This window comes from Rhinolophus ferrumequinum, chromosome 5 (assembly GCF_004115265.2).
Source record: "Rhinolophus ferrumequinum isolate MPI-CBG mRhiFer1 chromosome 5, mRhiFer1_v1.p, whole genome shotgun sequence".
Classification (NCBI taxonomy): domain Eukaryota; kingdom Metazoa; phylum Chordata; class Mammalia; order Chiroptera; family Rhinolophidae; genus Rhinolophus; species Rhinolophus ferrumequinum.
This window is the reverse complement of record NC_046288.1, coordinates 80,515,223-80,533,208: the sequence shown is the minus strand read 5'-3', so window position 1 is coordinate 80,533,208 and position 17,986 is coordinate 80,515,223.

Sequence of the window (17,986 nt, the reverse complement as noted above, 5' to 3'; positions counted from 1 at the left end):
TGCCACCTGATTGGGATTATCTACTTGTCATTACATCTTAATACGACTAAATCTGTCCAAGTTGAAATATCAAGAGGGATGAACCAGAGTCTGCTAACATCCTTCAAATCAAGTGAGCCTGAGTCCATGAGAAGTTTTTCAATGGCCCTCGCTTCTCTTCCCTCTGCCTGTTGCCAGATCTTACTTCCAGCTCCCCAAGAATGTCTGTAGCGTCTTCGTAGTGGGTCTTGCCACGACACAGTGGACACGCCCTACACCGTCCAGTCTCTTTACTTGTGTTCACGCTATGCTGTCCAGCAGGAGAGGAGCCCTCTTTCCCATACCCAGCTGTCTAACTGTACTGACCCCAAAGATTTCTCATTTCTGTGGAGACTCCTCATTTAGGGGAGACTTTCTTTAGAGTCTCACCCCTAAAGGAGTGACCCCGTTCCACTGGGAATCCTGAGCACCGACACCTGCAATCATAGGCCTTGGAGGGACAGGGTCTTTTCTTTCCTTTGATGAGCTTTGCCTGATGGCCCTTTCTCTCCATGGAAGGCATGCAAGTCCCACCGTAAGAGGTGATGCTGCCCTCGTACAGGGGTCCCCCTTCTCCAAAGTTTCACTGTTGGCGCTTTCAGTTACCCACAGTCAACCATGGTCCACAAATATTAAATGGAAAATTCCAGAAATATACAATTAATAAGTTTTACATCGTATGCTGTTGTGAGTCGAGTGATAAAATCTCGCATGGTCCTGCTCTGTCCCACATAGGACATAAATCATGCCTTTGTCCAGTGTATCCATGCTGTATATACAGTATAATAAGATATTTTGAGAGAGGAAGAGACAGTGAGACCACAGTCACATAACTTTTATTATAGTATATGGGTATAACTGTCCTATTTTATTATTAGTGGTTAATCTATGATTGTGCCCAATTTGTAAGCTAAACTGTATCATAGGTGTGTTTGTATAGAAAAAAGCATAATATACACAGGGTTCGGTACTATCCATGGTTTCACGCACCCACGGAGGGTCTTGCTACCTAAGTCCCCCCATGGAGAAGCAGGGATTGCTGTACAAGAAACTCAAGATGCCTGCTCCCTCTTTTCTTCTTGAAACACAGCCTTCAAGCCTATGTCTCTTTATCCCCACTTCCAAGAGAACAGTAGCTATCTACTTACAGAGCAAGCAAGAGCATAAACACATAATAAAAGGCCTCTGACCATCCGCTCCCTTCAGGGGATAGCAGAGAATGGTGGGGATTTGGGAGAACCGGAGAACATGTTCCCCTTTGAACTGAGCATACACCATTCAGTTCCAGCCAATTCATACCAAATAGGAAAAGAAAAATTAAGGAAGCTCCCAAACCAGTTTAAAGGGTTTCTGCTTCCAGATTTACAGATGTTCATTTAAATCTAAAAACGGACAAATGAAGAACAACACCGGGCAGTATGCAGCTGCTGCCGCAGACATGATGTTTGGTGTGAATTTGAGTTAGCATTTCCTAAAACGTATTTTATGATGTTACAGATTTCTTAGGCGTTTTAGGTTCCATTGACCTACGAATTTAGAAAAAGGTGATTTAAATAATATAAAACAAATTTCTCATCTCAATCTTTAATCATTACTAATGTGCATTGTAAATTTCTGAGAGGAACAAGGAGGAGGCAAGGTATCCTATGTCTCGATGACTGCAAGACCCTTTCTTTAAGACCATCTCAAGGGACTGCTGATCCACAGAACAAGCTTGAGGGGGTGGCCCGGGGAAAGGAGACCTCAGAAGCTTTCCCCACTACTCCAATTGCTTGCCTCAGGCCAGGGGCACAAGAAGACTTTGTGGTCCACACAAAGCCCATCCAGCTCCCTAGAGGCTTCACTGAGAGGTGGAGTCAAAACCCTCGCTAGTAATAAGGTAATGGTGCAGGCAAGAGAATGCATACAGGCATGACATGTGCTTTAACTACGGTCTGTACCGAGTGCTATAGGAATAATGGAGGAGCTCCCAGATTGGAGAATCAAGAGACTTCTCGAGCTTGCCAGTCAGGCAAGGGCGACCGTGATCCAGGCAGAGATAGGTCATACACCAGTGGTTCATTGCTGGGAGCAATTTTGCTCCCCCAGGGGATATATATTCGGCAATGTTTGGATACATTTTTGATTGTCACAATGGACTTCCTACTGGCATCTACTGGCTAGAGGCCAGGGACGCTCTTACACATCCTACAGTGCACAGAGCTACCCTACCAACCCAGATGCACCCATCCCAAAGGCCAGTAGTGCGGCAGCTGAGAAGCCCCATCACAGGCAAGGCCCAGAGGTGTGAGGACAGGTTAACTGGAGACCTGCAAGTGTCTGGTACTGCTGACTGGCGTTCACAGGGGCCAGTCTCCCTCTCCCACCACGCCCAGGACCTAGACTATCTGGTAAGTGCCAGATGAATGAATAAAATCGGTTTCCTCTCAGAAAGTGGTGATAAGGACAGAGCAGAGAACACAGGCTATTAACCTCCTGTGACTGTCATGACAAACCACCATAACTAGGGGGCTGAAAACAACAGAAATGCATTCTCTCACAGTTCTGGAGACCAGAAGTCTGAAATCAAGGTGTTGGCAGGATTTGTTCCTTCTGGAGCCTCTGAAGGAGAATGCTTCCTCATCTCTTCTGACTCCAGGTGACACTTGGCTGTGCAAACAGAACTCCAGTCTGTGCCTTCAGCTTTCATGGGTCTGCGCTTGGCCTTCTCCTCCACGTCTGTGTCTACTCTTCTGTCTCTTAGAAGGACATATGTCCCTGGATTTAGGTCATCTCGAGACTCTTAATTTAGTTACATCTGCAAATATGTCACAGTCACAGGTACTGGGAGTTAGGACTTGAACATAGCTTTGGGGGTGGGGTGTACACTATGCAACGCACTCCACTGGGGAGCTATGGACCTGGAAGGTAGACGAGGAAAACACTCATAGGGTAAGAGGAATGAATCCTCCACCTGGGTCATAATACACGAGTACAAAACATTCACAATGCTAAAAGAGCCTGTCAAGGAAAAAGCTCAGGGGAGTCAACAAAAACTCCACCTAATTCACTTGATATCACTAAATTTCAAGTCTCTGGAATCTGCTCTGGGCAGATTCCATCTGTGCTGTTGGCAGAAAGCCTCATTTTCCTGGGAGTAGAGAGTAAAACTTGAAATGCTCTCTAAGAAGCTCTAGATGCCACAGAGTAGCTCAGTCTTAGCCTAGTCCCCAAACTAAGGAACACTGGGCCTCTGTTTTAAAATTGGCCCTGTCACCATAAATTATTCCCACTTCTTGTCTTGACACAACCTCGAAAAGCTGCTGTTCAGACGTGGTTGCATCAAAGCTGCACGGGTGTGAGAGGGGCATATTTTCAAATGACAGATCCAAGAAGCAAGCCCTCGGTTCTCTAAATGAATATATTATTTTAAAGATGAAAATGACTCCTGGAATACCCGGTAATCCAACATTTCTCCATAAATCTCATGCAATACATTCTCTGCAGGTCTGAAGACCTGGTCTTGGGGTACACACATGCGTCCTGCAGCCATATTGGAAGGAAAATGGAAACAAGGGCCACAGAGAGCAGGGAACCAAGGGTGCCTTTGAAAATGACTCCAAGATCACATCACCAAAGCAAACATGATGTTAGAGGAGGGACGATGAATGGCTGATTTAACTCAGCTCCCCTCAGACTTCTAGTTGGTAAAGATGGGACTCTCCCTTTTTATACAAATACTCTGGTTTCTTGTTCCTCTGAAAGACTGGAGGTTGGGTGGGAAGGTTTTCCACTCTGAATGGCTTTCAATGTAATAATACTTAATACTCCTTTTTGAAACAGTTTCCTCTTCTTCTGAATATTTTCATGGGACTGTAACCCATTTGTACATAAAATTGGTTGAAAGTGACATGTTGAAAAGTCCGGCAAACACTACAGCGCGCTCTATTTTCAAGGAATATAAAATTGGGCTCTGTCTGACACCTTGAGTGCGCTTGTGAAAACAGAATGTCACATCTCAAAGGGTTATTCTTGATAGTTTTAAAAAAATAAAATAAAATAAACAGACCTCTCTAGGCAAACAGCCCCTTTGTACTCCAGTTTCCATGGGAACGCTGGCAATTGTACTTTTCATGGCATGGTCTTTTTCACTTGGTTTTTAAAATTCTGGCTTAGGCAGCTGACTTAGTGACCCTCAAAATTCAGGAAATCATCTTTATCAAGGCAGCACATGACGTGGTGATAGATCCTGAAGCTAGTACCTACGCTGGAGGCCTCGCTGAAGAAAAGAAGATGGATGATTGGGGCACACGTTGGAGGAAGTGGTCTTCATTTTGTCCTGAACAACTGTGATGATTATTCATTGTCTCCAGTGTCCCCATTTTGAAAATTTCTGGATTTGAAAGACCAAACATACTATTTGGAATCTCCTTACAGAAGAATTCCCAGTAATATATGTCAATACTCCCCTCTCCGGGAGGTGAAGCTTAACTTCCCTCCCCTTGTGAAGGACTGGACTTAGTGACTCACTTCCAAGGAACACAATATGGAGAGGGATAAATGGTCACTTTGCAGTAAAGAGCCTCGCGGACACTACGCTCACCACGTGATGATGGGCACTTCACCTCTGCAGAATTCTCCCTCAAACACAAAATCCTAATCTAATCATTGACCAAAAGGAAAACATCAGACAAACCCCAATCAAGGGACATTCTACAAAATATTTGACCAGTAATCTTCAAAGCTGTCAAGGTCATAAAAATCAAGGAAAGTGAGAGACTGTCATAAATCAAAGAAGACTAAGGAGACAGAATGACTAGATAAAATCAGGTTCCTGGATTCAATCCTGTAGCCTGAAAAAAGACACTATGGGACAACTAGTTAATTTCAAATAATGTCTGTAGTTTAGGGAATAATATTGTACCAATGTGAATTACTCATTTCTGAAAAATGTACCACGCTTACCTGTTAGGGATGGGGAAAAGTGGGTAAGGAGTGTATATGGGAACTCTCTGTGCTATCTTTGCAACTTTCCTATAAATGTAAAATTATTTTAAAATTAAAAGGTGTATCTTAAAAATAAATAAATTGGCACAATTTCAAGGCTAAGAAGAAAAGGACCAAACGAAAAATAAGAGAAGATGCCATTATTTGATGTAATGAGGTGGATTCATTTCAAGACGACAATAAGGAGACAAGCTTAGAAAAACAGAAAATAAAGATAAGGGCAAAGATAATGCAGCTAGATACAATGGTCTACATCCTACAGAAAAATTAGAGATGGAGAAGAATCCAAAACCAAGAGGATGATGGTTTCCCATTGCCCGGGACGTGGGTCCTTAAAATATGATCGGAATCATGATCTTTGATGAAGCTTTGTAAAAATGTTCCTGGCCCCCACCTTCTTGATTCAAAATCAATAGATACGAGGTGGGACCCAATCATGCATATTTCACAGAGACATCATCTGTGAAAAGCACACAGACTCTGCCAGAAGTGCAGTCTCTTTCTACTGCCTTTAAATCTTGACTGATAATGGACTTTGACTAATAGAAAACAGTAGAAGTGCCTCTACATAACTGAGTATTACTTTGATGAGTCTACTTAACTGCGGCAGAGTGCCCAAATATTTGATCAAAACTTATTCTGGGTGTGTCCGTGAGAATGTTTCTGGATGAGATTAACATGTAGATTATAAACTGAGTAAACTAGATGGCCTTCCGTAATGTGGGTGGGCCTCGTCCAAATAGTTGAAGGCCTAAAGGAACAAAAAAGCTGACACCCTCCCTATTCTGTAAGAGGGAATTCCTCCTGCCTGACTGCCTTCAAGCTGGGACATAGGGTTTTTCTGATTCTAGCTGAAACATGGATCTTCCTGGGTCGTGAGCCAACCAGCCTTCAGACTGAAGCTACACCACCGACTGCACCACTGGCTGTCCTGGATCTCCTTATGCCAACTGCTAATCCTGGACCCTGTCAACCTCCATAATCGCATGAGCCAATTCCTTATGATAAATCTCTTTACAAACACACGCACATACCTCCTGTTGGTTTTGTTTCTCTGGAGAACCCTGACTAAAACAGTAACTTACGAGACTAAGCATTAAGAGACCTATAACACCTTTGGTCATGTATCTGGGGGCTCCTTCTTGTTCCCCAGCCACCATAATGTGAGGACACCTAAGAAGTTTCATGGAGAGGCCCCCACAGAGCTGAGACCCCCACCAGGAGGTCCAGTTACGTTCACAGCCAACAGCCAGCCCAGTTGTCAGTCTGAGAGTCACTCATCCTGGAGGTTCCAGCACCAAGGGAGCCACCAGCTACCTTCGGCCCCAGGAAATCTCATGTGAAACAGAAGAACCGCCCAGATGAACCCACTCAATTCACAGAATCGTAGCAAATAACAAATGGAGTTGTTCTCACAGAGACCGACCTGACCTCATTCCTGGAAGGATTTGATAAGGAGACACTGATGGAGACAGAAGTCAAGAGAGAGGCAACAGATACGTACATGTGGGTGGGCAGCATCCAGTGCTGGGAGAATCTTTTTAAACGTACTGTTTATTTATTTTCTTTTGGTTTAAAAAAGTATTACTGTTATGCCAGATCTGTAAAAATCTAAGGAAGCTAACTTTTCAGAACTACATAGGTTATAAACAGTTTTCTAAACAAAAGACAGCTCTCTTTCCTCAGAGAAATTTTGTCAACACCTTTTAAGAAAAAAAAAAGATGTTTCCCACCTCTGTTTGTCATCCTATTGAATTTAACGGGAGGTAGGGTTTTTTTAAACTAATCCTTTGTTCATTCCCAGTTACAGTGAGAAAGGAGGCGTTAAAGGGCAGTATTAACTCTTTGTTTATGAAGGATATTAAAACTCTGTAGCATTTTTTGAAATCTTTTCCCACTCCATTATCTGCATTTAGATTGAGCATACTCGTATGTTTTTGACATGTGGGAATTTTAAATATTGTTAAATTAGTGTTCTTTTAATTTGCAATTCCTCCCATTGTATTTTTGCTCTGAAAAGTATCACACGTCTGGAGAGTTAGAGAATCACCTACATTTCCTTCTAGGGTTTTCAAGGTTTCATAAATGGATGAATACATAGTCCATGTGGGATGTGCTGGAAGGTCTCCTTTTCATCCCAGAGAACACGTCTCGCTGGTCTTAAAGGCCCATTTCTTTGAATCTAGCATGCTACAAAATATAATAATAATAGTTTAAATCAAAATTAAAAATAATACTGAAAGACAAAAATTATTACATGATTTATACCAAGAGCAAGCCTGCTCTACAGAGAACAATATCAAAAACTAAAATGGCCTCATAAAAGTTAGTTAAGTATCCATTAAATAAAATATTTGAAAGCCCAGCTATTTTCAAAAGAAAAAATGTGAAAGGAACCTCAGATTTACCACTTACTGCTGAGCCTCAGTTAATTTTCCTGAGCCTCAGTTTCCACTTCTGCAAAATGTTTACAGGCTGTTATGAGCAGTGGCTATAAATCATACACAAAACTGATCGCAGGGTCTCAAATCTCAGCTACTAAAAATGTATCAAGTCTTTTGTTCTCCATCCTACTCTGAAATGTGGACCATGCTTAAACTTCTACACTTGCTATGCTAGACTCTCCTATTTACTTCTTGTCTCTACCTCCCCACCACCCGCCCTTGTGGATTAACAATCCTTACTGGCTGGCCTGTGACTTCATTTCTGTATTCTTCACTCCCATTACGGCACCTAAAGTACAGCAGGCCCTCAAATCGTGTGTTGACTGGATACGTGGCTTTAAAATATCAAAGAAAAGTATCACTGAGAGCGAAAGAATATCATCCAAACTAAATACAAAAAATATTGAATATCAGACTGTGAAGGAAACAACTTGCCAAACTGTAGAGGAATCACCAAACGCCCAAAAGATCTGCAGATGTGATTAGGTGAAACTGAACATGTGTGGCTGTAGACAAAAGTGTATTAATATGAGAACGTTCACAGGCTTTCCCTTGCCTGCCATTGTGTTGATTTTGTGCTCTACTCCCCACCCTATCCTGAGAAGGAATGGGCTCAGCCTGACCTGCTCCAGGCTGTAAGGTGCAGAACAGGAGAAGAAGGAGGCCAGAGTATGAGGAGGAATGAGGGAGCGGTTAGGACCATCTGCAGAGTAAACAATGGCACTGGCTGCCAGGGCGATGGGGAAATCTTCAAACACACTCAAGAGTAGAGAGAAGAGCATAATGGATCCCCACGTATTGATCACCTAACTACAGTTATCTATTTTATGGGTTTTATTTTATGTAATTCCCACCACTACCCCATTTTGGCTGAAGGATTTAAAAGCAAATCCCAGAGACCATGTAATTCTACCTGCAAACACAGGGGCGTGCATCTCTACCGATAAGGAAATAACATCATCTCCATGTTATCATGCATAACAACATTAACAAGTCCTGTATCATATAAATCCCAGTCTATATTCAAAGTTCCCTATTTGTTCTAAAGTGCAAAGAAGAATTCTTTGATGGGAGAGGGATATTTTTGGAGAAAAAGACCTTTTGAAGAGTGTGGGATATAAGAAAACTAGAAAGCTGTGAAAAGGTAAAATAAAACATGCTGCTGAGCATTATGGAGAGGGTCCCCTTTAATTCCCTCTAGAGCTATACATAAGGATTGGAATTTGTAATCAGTTTTGGGCTATGGTAGTGTACCTCAGGAATAACCCAGTCTCTCATAGATTCTACAGGACTGTATGTCAATACGACATAAGGAAATTACGTGACAAACTGCCACTGGGCATAAATATTCTTTATCAAATATGACAAAGGGTAATTAGCCATTATGGAGAACAAAATAAAAGCCATATAAACTCATGAGAAAAAATGTCAAGACCTGTAGTGAATCGAATGGGGGTCTCCTCCACCCAAAAATACCTACTTTCTAATCCCCGGAACCTATGACTATTACCTTATTTTGAAAAAGGGTCTTTGCAGAAAATAAGTATTTATTTGGTCTTTGTCCCGTGTCTGAGACTAATTAAATCAAGTCTCTTGAGATGAGAAGATTGCCCTGGATTATCCAGGTGGGTCCTTATCTGGTGACAAGCATCTTTATAAGATAGACATAGAAAAGAGAAGACACATACACAGAGGCATGTGAAGACAGAGCAGAAGGATGTGGCCACAAGCCACGGGATGCAAACACACCAGAAACAGAAGAGGGCAAGGACTGGACCATTCCTTTGAGCCTCCAGAGGATATAGGACCCTATGGAGGCCTTGATTTCAGACTTCTGGCTTCCAGAACTCTGAGAGAATAAATTTCTGTTATTTTGAGTGAGCACATTATTTTGAGTGACCAAGTTTGTCGTAATTTGTTACAGCTTCCATAGAAAATGAATACAAACCCAGAGGAAAAAAAGGGCAAGATAGAGGAAGAGGGAAAAGACAGAGCTTTCAAGTACAAAAATTAAAGCATTTGGTGGTAACTGGAAAGTTGAGTTCCAGGTAGGAATCATGTAGAAGGAAAAGAGTCTAGATGGGTAGGAAGAGCGTTGAGAAGTCTTCAGGGCCAGAAGGGGGAGTTTGAATTTAACCTCAGGATAACTACAAGCCACTGAGGAGTCTATTTCACAAGAGACATGGGAAGGGCTATGAACAGATGCCTCAGGAAGAAAGAGAAAGATAACAACCAGGAGTGTCCATCCTCAGTCTGGTCACTTGGTGATTCATTGACTGAACCAAAGGCACTAAGTGAAGAGCTTACCGATTAATGAGGAAGACAGATGTTAGCAAACAATCACACCACTGAATGCACAATCACAGGCTGGCATAAAGGCTCTGGAAAAGAGGAATTTGGTTCCATGAGTTTCCTGCCTGTCCGAAACCAGGGTGCAAGAAGGGCTTCCCTGAGGAGTCATGATTGAGCTGCAAAGTGAAGGAGTATTGGCAGTCAGCAGGCATTTTAGAGTTGATCACCATGGGCGCACCACAACTCCATTTTTTTTTTCTTTAAAACAAAAGTTAAGGAGAGTGTGATATTGTGATTTGTAATAAGTATTTATTTGGTCTTTGTCCCGTGTCTGAGACTAAGCTTCTAAAAACCTGGGAATTTCCTAAGTGATGAGAATAATAAAGGGGTCTTTTGTTTGGTTAATGAGGTGACTTCTGGACAGCACCTAAGGGTGGGCCCAGGTTGCCAGGAGAACCAGCCATGTGATTAGAGGGCTGGAACATTTATTCCCACACCTCTGACCTCCCAGGAGGGGAGAGAGGTTGGAGGTTGAATCATTCACCAATGGCCAATGATTTAATCAATTATGCCTATGTAATGAAGCCTTTATAAAAGTCTAAAACAACAGGGTATGGAGAGCTTCCAGGTTAAACCAGAACAAATCCACATGCCACTGTGCCAGGCCCCAAAGAGGACAGAAGCTCCTTTGTTCAGGAACTTGCCTTGTATATCTCTTCACCAGGTTGTTGATTTGTATATTTTAAATCCTTTTGTGATAAATCAACAATCTAGTGAGCAAATGGGTTTCCTACATTCTGTGAGCCGCTCTAGCAAATTAATGGAACCCAAGGAGGGCGTCATGGCAACCTCTGATCTATAGCCAGTCAGTTAGAAGCACAGGTGACAACCTGGCCTTATAGCTGGCATCTGAAGTAGGGGATGGCCTTGTAGGACTGAGCCCTTAATCTGTGGGACCTGATGTTCTCGCTGGGTCGACAGTGTCAGAATTGAGCTGAATTGCAGGACACCTAGCTGGTACGGAAGAATTATTTGGTAGTGTGAGAAAATACCCACACACGTACTGGCATAGGGTGCAGAACCTTTAGAGGGGATGATGGACGGACTGCTGTATATCTAAAAAAAATGCTTTTAAACCAGGTTTCTAGTTTCTATTTTTAAACCACACGGCTGTACACGTCTAGTTAGTAAGCACCATTGTACTATCATTGTTTGAAACAGTGCCATACTTTTCTATAAATTGGGAAATTCAAGATTTAAGTTCACCTAGAAACTTTATTTTCCAACTATCAACTACTAAGTGCCAGGCCCGCCACAATAACAATATTGAAAGTTTGGTCACCATTCAACAAATTCGATCCTGGAGACAAGTGAAATGGGGAGAGTCTTCCATACTGAAATCATCTGGTCCCGCTATTCTCATGATTTGAGGTACCAGGTAATTTTCCACGTAGATTTGGCCTGAACATACAAAGGAAAAGTTCAAACAGGGACACAGTGTCTCTTTGGCCTAACCCTGCAGGGATGTTTGCCTTAACCATACGTTTTTTTATTGTCCAGTTAAGTTTTGAGTAATTCAGCTGATGGGATTTTCAGCCCTGCCCATGGGTTGTGACTCATTCCACCTTCAAATTAACAGCTCTTTTGGAAAATGTTTTTTCATGACTTGGCCAAAACTTTCCATGGCTTAATTTTATCCCTTTCTTCCCAGAGAAATGCTTTGAAAAAGTCCTGTGATTACGCACTTCAGAAGCCTTTATTTCTAGCCATGGCAAATGCCTGACCAAGCCACTGATTTCACCTCTGATCTCAGCACTGCTGCCTGGTGCCCTCACCTTCCCTCCGTATCTGCTTCTCAACTCCTTCTCCAGAGCTCCAGTAGGTTTACAGCATCCTGAAACATCCAGTTCATGGAACTAAAAGGCATGTGACAAAAGGAAAAGACGCACAGAAGGGCAGGTCAGGCAGCCTGGATTCCCTCGCTGCTTCTCTAAGAACAGGGAGATTTTAGCCAAATTGCTTTCTCTCTTGACTTCTTCATCTGTAAAATAATGAGACTGAGCTAAATGACTTGATGATACCTTCTACCTGCAAAACAGAAGAGCTCAATCCGCTCAGGTCAACGTGAAACTGTAGAAAAGTTTGTCTACAGGTCAAGCAACAGGCGTGGCATGGTATCGGGTTTACTGAGAACAGTGGGGTGCAGCGGTACATGGTCCTGCCCACTAGATAAGAAGGATGCATGCACAGTGCATCAGTCAGTTATTTCCTCAGTAACACCATGTAACAAGCCAGCCCAAAAGTAAGTGGCTACCTCAACAAGCTCGTATGCCCATGCTCGTGGGTCCACAGGTCTGCTGGGGCAACTCTCCTTCATGCCACAGGTAAGTTGGGCTTGGCTACAAGCCACAGGTAGGATCCAGGCCTCCTGCACGTGTCTCTCACCCTCATGAGACACGTTCTTCTCGTGGTGCTTACTGGAGCCAACAGCAAAGTCAAACTACACAAGCACATTTAAGGTCTCTGCTTATGTTCCGCCCTCCAGCATTCCATTGACCCAAATATGCCACCTGGCCTGGCTCAAAACCAAAGGGGCTACGAAGTCTGCTGTGCCCACAATGGGAGGGGGGAAGGTAAATCGTTCAGACCATCACGTACAGCTTCCTTATCCCGTTGCCTTTTCTGACGTGGTCCTTCGATACATATATGCACTAAATGGACTGGAAAATCAAATAAGACCAGTTCCTGGAATGCATATTTGGAGAGGAAACAAGGCTTTAAGAGGTCATTTACCTAACTTTCAATTTTCCTAAGACCGAAAGCAAACTATTCTGCAGCTATGGATAATTATGTAGTAAAAGTTAGAATCTGATGAGCGCAGACTATGTTCCAGGCACTATTCCAGGTTCTTGTCATTTATTATCTTATTTAATTGAACTATTATTTAAACACCCCAGCTTATGTTTTACCGCATTTGGGATACCCTAAACAAAATTAAGCCTGAAACACAATCTTTCCGATTCAAAACTATGGGTCTAAAAACATTTCTTTGTTATTTGACCAATTAAGTCAGTCTTCAGTAAATTATCTCTAAGACTTACTTTTCCCAACAAAGCTTAAAATAAAGTATTATTATCCACATGTTAAAGATCAAGAAAGAGAAGATTAGCACACATTAAATCACAGCTCACAAGTAAAGAAGATGGAATATGAACCCAGATGTATCTGATGCCAAAACCCATGGCCTTCTCATCATATCATGTGTTCTTAGGTAACATTGAAACTGTGCATGAAACATGCGGAATTAAAGTTTAGAGAATAAAGAAAGGGAAGAAGGAAGGAGAGAAGGAAATAAGAATGGAGAGAGGGAAGGAAGGAAGGAAGGAAGGAAGGAACTAATAACCTTCCAAAACAGGAAAACTGAATGTACGTGAAACAAATCTACAACATTAGAAGGCAATTTCAAGCTGTAAACTAAGCAAAAATCAAATTGTATTTTGCCAGAGTTAAATGGTCAATTGGTAGATTCATTCATTTGTTACACAAACAGTGCTACATCTTGACACAAGTCCCCAGGTGGTAAGAGAGCAGCTTCTGCCTGAGCCCTTCCCAAGGTATCCAGCAAGGAGAAGCCCAGGGACAGTCCCCACAGCTGGCTTCCAGGCTTATCAGGTTCACCATTTGGTACAAATGGACCCAGACCCCATTTCTCAAGCATGACTTCCAGGTTCACACAATCGGGTCGCATCCTACTTTCTATCTACATCCCCCCGCTGGCCCCATAGTCTGTCAGCACTCCTTCTCACCAGACCTAGAATGTGTGTCTCTCCCAGGCTCCGGGCCTTTGCACCTGCCCTTTCTTCTGCCTGGAATTCGTCCCCTCCTCCCATCTCTACCTGGTAGAGTTTTTTCTCATCCTTCAGTGTCCAATCTGATTATCGGCTCCTCTGTGATACCAGCCTCAGATTTCCTTAGAGGGCTTAGTCCTTCCCTCCTCTGTGATCCCAGGCCTCATGTCAATACCTCCATTACAGCAGGTATCACATGTCACAGGATCACTGATACACATGGCTGCTCCTTCCACTGAATTTTGATCCCCTCACAAACAGGAAATATCTTACGCACCTGTGTTACACCAGGTTGTATGTAGCTTAAAACCTCACAGATTAGATCATCTTACCTTCTTACAACTTTACTCAGTTACCCCCCTCAGTTGACGGAAGCTATACTGGAAGAGAAATGAGATGTGTTTTTGTTACACCCAAAGATGGAGCCAGGCAGCGATGAGAACTCAGCCTTATTTCCCTGGCTGATTCCTACCCTTCCTTCTAGACTCACCCCGTCCATAAAGCCTTCCGCAAACCCAGGTAGAATCTGTGCATGCCCCGCCCATCAGGTCAGGATCGATTAGGGGCCACCCACAGAACCATGTACTGGGACCAGAGGTCAGGTCCAGCCTGCTGCTCCTCTGAGGCTAATCTATCAATGCTCCAAGTCAAAGGGCTGAAACAGTAGCCAGGAAGGAAGTCAGCCCTCAATCCAGGAAATATGAGTGTGCATATAACCAAAACATCAATGGCCAGCTGCCAGGTTAAATGCTGAGTCCAGAGAACAGAATAAGGATTTGGGTGCAAAACAGGGGAGCTCAGACAAGTCAAGAAATGTTATCTCTTTCATGTGATTCTTGAAAATGCCAGACCTAGATATGTCCTCCACTCTGTTTCTATGGCACTTGGGCAAACTTTTATTAGAGCTCTTACTTCAATACCTCATAACCGGTTATGCATCAGCCACTCCCACTAGTGCATGAATTACTTGAGAACAACAATTCTGTCACCTTTTTCTCTGTATCATCACCACTTAATATGGTGCTTAGTTCTTTCAAGAAGGTAAGGAAGAAGAAAAAGAAAAAGGAAACAGGGGAGGGGAGGGAAAGGAAGGAGAATATGCTTCTCAAAGTTAACGTGGTTAAAGAAGCCGTGGTTTCTGCCACCTTCCAGCCACTCACATCCAATTCATCAGCACAGACATCCATCTCCCAAGTATCAAGCAGGCCCAACACTCCCCACCACCATCAACACTCACCTACTCCAAGTCCCTGCCGACCTCCGCAGCACTCATCCAGCCGGCCTGCCTGCTTCCTCGCCAGCCTTCTTACAAATGTCAACGTGCTAGTTTCAAACGGAAGTCGGAATCTATTATTTTGCTGACCAAATCCTCCCATGATGGCCCATCAGCCTTGGTCCAAAATGGAAGCCCTGACAATGTCCCCCAGGGCCCTGTGTGATCCCTCCGTGCTCACCTCTCTCCTCCCACAGGGAACACCAGGGTCTCACCTCACTGCCTTCATGACAGTGCTTGTAACACAGCACACTTTCCAACTCAAGGATGCTGACCTTGATAATCTCTATCTTTGCACGCTGTTTTCTTCATTCAGAGTGTCAGCTTCTCAGAGAGGACCTTCCCTCTGAGTGTGCAAGTGACACACAAACGCACTCACACCACTCACCAGGTTCATATACACGCACCCACATGCACACGCATACACAATCACTCTCAGGACATAAATACGCAAACACATACACATACATACATATAGACACACTCTCACACACGTACACAGGTTTAAGCCTTCGTAAACATAAAATTAAGATTCAACAACACAATTTTGGCTGGGTCCTACTGAAAATGTGATGTTTCATTTGTTCTACAAAAAATACGTTCTTTACTGTAATTGCTACGTACCAACGGAAACCTTTGTTTTCATTTACAAGATAGGATAAGCTTAGGAAAACAGGGCATTTTCCACGTTTTCAAAGTAGTCTGGGGAGCTGTGCTTGGAGCTCCATATTAAGATGTTACTTGGTTCTGTGGTCTCTCCCAGAAATGAGAGCGTGACATTCACGTTGACAGCCTGAATCTTACCACAACTGAGAAATGAAGGCTTGACTTTTAGACACCTGAGGGTTACACGAAACTGTGCAATTCTTATAAACATTACAGGTCTTCTGGAGCCTATGAACTGCCTCCTTTTAAACTCAAAAGCCCCATGACACAGTTCCTGGGGCCTGTAAACCCTGTGATACCACCATAATAACTCCCCTGGCAAGAAATAAGCTTCACTTCCCGCGGCCTATAAAGGACCTTGCCTGACCTTTAATATCAATCAGAGGTAACATGTGCCTGGGAAAGCCCAGGCCTGGGGCGTGAGATGGGGAGCAGGCCCAGGGCCTCCAGAAGCACAGCTCTGCCCGGCAGCCTGGTAAACACCACAGGCATGCCTGCTCCTGTGGTGGGAACCCCCATGAGCTGCTCTTTCCTCTTCCCTAAGGAGGAGGGATGACTCCCTGCCCCATACACTTAGGGGAGAATTAAGAGGCGTCAGCACACATCTATGGAAAAGCTATCCTAGGCCAATCGCTGTGAGGAGTACGATATGGCCTGGACCTTGAGGGGATGCAGAGACCTGTTTTAATATATTGTCATATGTAATCTATGAGATAAGTAAGAGACCTGGCATAGGGAAGGTCCTCTGTAAATATTTATGTTCCCTAGAGATTCCTGGACTCATAGAGCTTATCCAGTATTAGGGTGACCACATGGCCTGACTGACCTGGACAAAGACAGCTCAGAGTTATTGTGCTGCAATAATGATTTCTTTCACCATTAACAGTACACCAGATAAAACAGCAAAGTATCTAGTCACCTCAGCCAACATTCTCATTTTTGCGGAAGAGGAAAGTGCAGCCCACAGGGAAGAAGTGACTCGCCACCGCTGACACCCACACCCTGACTCTCCTGGTCATTTGTAAAACCCTGGACAAATTCTGGAATTCACAGTCTCCTCTGCCCTCTCAGTGATCACCCAAGGCCTCGGCCTCTTCCTGGGCCCACTGCATGGGGGAGATTCTGATAGTGAGAAAACCCCTCTTCTGTTTTCTGAAGTCACTTGAATCACTGATAATGAGACGTGTATACACAAGTGTCAACCTCTGTCAGTGAACTGACCCACTGTGGTAACATTTATTATTTACGTCGATTTATAGCAACCTCCGGTTGCCCACAAACTGACTAATTAGGAATTATTTGGAGGCTAGTAAATAGCCCAGTGGACCTTTTCGGCGTGAATGTCAATTCCACAACTTTGTTATCACCTAAAGTCTAGCATCAGGTATTTATCAGACACTCCACTAAAAACAAGAGTGTAGCAGAGATGGGCAAGTTTGTCTTAGCAGCAAAGCTTGACGGCAAGAAAGGATGGGAAAAGTGATTGAGGAAAGATGGTTATCTCAGTTATTTCTTGGGAACTCTGCAAGTTAGACGTTACCATTTCCACTTTCACAGGTAAGGAACCAGAGGCCCCCTGAAGTTGACCCAGTATGACAGTCTTCGGATGTGTCAACACCGCGAGACTACAGTCCTGTTATTCCATCAACCACACATCTTGGTGTTGCTGGAAAGGCATTCTTTAGATGTGCTTAACATCCATAATCACTTGACCTTCAGTAAGGGAAATTATTCTAGATAATCAGTTGAAAGACCTTCAGAGCAGAGCTGGGACTTTCCTGAGGAAGAAGAAATTCTGCCAGTGGGCTATACTGGTAGCTCCTGCCTGAGGGTTCCAGCCTGCCAATCCTGACGAGCTGCCCTACAGATTTCAGACTTGCCTAGCCAGCCCTCACAATAATGAAAGTGAATTCCTTACACTCGATCTCTTATTAGAAACCTCCTACTGGTTCTGCGTCTCCCCTTCAACTGACTAATACACCAATATGATGGGGGTCACCACTATGAGTAGATTACACAAGGTCCTGGCTTCTGTCTTGCTAGGAGACTCTCCTCTTGCTGATTTTGATGAAGCAAGCTGCCGTGTATGAGATGCCCTGTGGAGAGACCTATGTGGCAAAGAACTGAAGGTGGCTTCCAACTGAAAGTCCAGCAGGAAACTGAGGTCCAACAACCAGCAAAGAACTGAATCCTGCCAACAACCACAGGAGCTTGGAAGTGGATCTTTCCCCAATGGAGCTTTCGGATGAGACGTCAGCCCCAGCCAACACTTTGATCGCAGCCTCATGAGAGACCCCAAGGACCTAGCTAGGTCGTGCCTGGATTCGACCCATAGAAACCATGAGGCAGTAAATGTATATTGTTTTACACCACTACCTGGTCATTTGTTACACAGCAATAGATAACTACTACACCCCTCCAATGCACACTCAACACCGTAGCCAGACTGATGGTTCTTA